Source organism: Mirounga leonina, unplaced genomic scaffold, assembly GCF_011800145.1.
Source record: "Mirounga leonina isolate KUSES-001 unplaced genomic scaffold, KU_Mleo_1.0 Mir_101601, whole genome shotgun sequence".
Classification (NCBI taxonomy): domain Eukaryota; kingdom Metazoa; phylum Chordata; class Mammalia; order Carnivora; family Phocidae; genus Mirounga; species Mirounga leonina.
In genome coordinates, this window is record NW_023270161.1 from 3413 (window position 1) to 6114 (window position 2702).

A 2702-nucleotide genomic window follows, 5' to 3' on the forward strand; every position below is an offset into this window, starting at 1 on the left:
CTGTGCCAAGGTTACCCAGGATACCCAGACGTCTGTGCCAAGCGTGGTGGGAGGTGGCTTCATTGGGAACCAAATGGAAGGCGGTGGTAGGAGACCTGAGGGTGGGGCTCATGGCCACGGAATGACAATTCCGACAGGTGCAGTGTCTGAGCCAGCTTTGCTTCTCCAGCTCTGCTCATGGACGCTGCCTGGCCCTGCCTGCCTCAAGCTTCCCCAGACAGAACCCTTTTTGCACTGCACTTGTCATGTCTCCCTGTCTCACGGTGATGCCCTTTTGACCTGGGTTCACAGCCTCTGAGAGTTCCCCTGAGACTCAGTGTCTCCACTGGTGAAGCTCAGGTCCCACAGAGCCCCATGGCGCACATTTCAGCGCCCACAACCTTGGCCCCTCACCTGTCCTCCTCTCGGTTCCCTCTCCTGGGGACTTCTTCCTCACATAATACTGCAGGAGATTGGGCCATCGTCCAGGATGATCTGGCAGGGGAAACAGGGCAGGGCTCAGAGGCTCATCCCAAGCAGCCGGGGAACCCAGCGGGGTCCTTCATGCTGTTTGCCACAGGGACCCACCTCAGCTATCCTGCTAGACACAGCAAAGTTGTGGTCAGAGAACCAGTTGAATAAGTTAGGACTGGTGTTGTGTTGCCTGCGACTGTAGGCCTCCCGTTCATAAGTCTGGTGCCACTGGATGGGAGTGGAATGAGACGGCCCGTACCCTGCAGGAAGATGAGTATGTGAGAAGGCGCTGGGTAACGAATCGGGTTCGACCCTCCCTCCTGCACCTGCCGTCGCCCATCCAGACGGTGGCCTCTTACCAGCAGCGCTGAGGACATACTCCTTCACAATGACTTCATTCCAGAAGTAGGGGTTCTTGTGAAAGAAGAGCAGGATCTTGCAGCAATCACAGGGAATCCTGAATTCCTCCACCTACCAGGCAGCAGAGTGGGGGAGACAGGGGTGAAATCTCTGTCCAGCAGACCCTCCGCGTCCTGACTTCAGGGATGGATCACTTCCGCTACACTCTCTTCTCCCGTCCCCCACCCCGGCCTCAGTGTGCCAGGCCAGACCTTCAAATCCGTCATGTAGCCAAGGAGGCCTTCATCCTGCTCACCGATCATGGCTGACATATGGGGGTGGTTCACAAACTGCTTTAAGTCAAGGACCCTCCTTGGACTGGAGATGAAAGAGCTACAACAACAGAGCAAGTCTGGACAGCAGCCGGGCACTGCCTCCCCTCTGCTCCCCCGGGTCGCCCTCCCTCCGCACAGGCTGCGTCAAGGCCCACTGGGCCCCCGCACGGGATGCTGCAGATCTCGGCACTAACACAGGAAGTTGTGCATCCCCAGAGACATCCCTCCCACCCCACACCCCCTTCCCCAGCTCATCCTTCTGTGTTGATGGCCAGACACAACTAGCTCATCTCCGGACAGCTCACCTTCCTGCCTCAGGCTGACCCAGTGGGCACTCACACCCACTCTCCTTCCGCGTTACACCGAGGGGAACCCGTGCTTTGTCTGGAGCCATTTTGTGGGAAGACGCCCTGCTGCAGCTCCTAATTCGTAATTCTGAGCCAGACCTCTGCTCCTACTCCCCCACTGGACTTCCAGTGCCTCATGCGACATCAAGAGCACCCTGAGGCCCCCAGCCCCCCCTCAAGAACGAGGATTTTGAGGCTGTCGGCATCACCAAGGCATGAGCGTGGCCACCACAACCCGGCGGGGTGGGGGTGTGGGTGTGGGTGTGGGTGTTGGTGGGTGGGGTTTCACCAACAGATGTATTTTGATACTCAACAGTCCCCTCCCCTTGGTTCCTCTTGCTCTAACCCGGTCACATCGGGGTCCCTCCATGACAGCATCAAGGATACAGCCTTGGCCCAGAAGCCAGGGATGCCCCGGATAAGGGCGCTTCAGTGTTCCAGATGACACTGCTACCCCTGACGAAACCTGAGCTTGAGCCAAGAGTAGGACCTGCTGGTTTGTTTATTCACGCGCTCCAGCTCTGACTGCAGGACCTGTAGAGCCTCGAGCAAGGAGAGGGACGGAGCCCGCCGTGCCTCTGTTCTTCCTCTTTCTGTTTCTCCTGCAGCTCCTGTGCTTCTTCTTCCTCCTTCGGGCCCTCCTCCCTCTGGTCCTCGTGGTCAGCCTCCTCCTCAGCCTCTTCAGCCTCCTCCCCCTCCTCAGGTTCCCCTCACTCCTCAGCCTCCTCTTCCTCAGCCACGTCCTCTTCAGCAGCATCCTCCTTAGCCTCCTCCACCTCATCCTCTTCCTCAACAGCCTGCTCCTCAGCCTCTTCCTCTCCCTCGTCTTCCTCAGCCTCTTCAGCCACCTCCACCTCCTCCATCTCCTCCTCTTCCTCAGTCTTCTCTTCCTCCTTTGGCTCCTCCTCAACCTCTTCAGTATCCTCCTTCTCAGCATCCTCAGCCTCCCCCTCCTCTTTCCTGTCCACATTCTCCTCCTCCACATGCCCCTGCTCAACCTCTAGGGCCTCCTCCACCTCTTCCTCCACAGCCTTATCAGCCTCTTATTCCTCCTCAGCCTCCTCTTCCTCACCATCCTCCTCCCCCTCCTCCTCCAACTCCTCAACCTCCCTAGCCTCTTCTTCCTCCTCCGTGTCCTCCTCGTTCTTCCTCTCCAACACGGCAAGTTGCAGCACCAACCTTAGGTCACCCACCACTAGCATCAGCTCCACCACCAGGATGGCATTCT

General features: G+C 58.3%; 1 pseudogene; it reads right to left on the reverse strand.

Moving 5' to 3' along the window:
* Positions 1-432: 432 nt before the first annotated feature.
* LOC118008117 lies at positions 433-2337 on the reverse strand (annotated as a pseudogene).
* Positions 2338-2702: the final 365 nt, after the last annotated feature.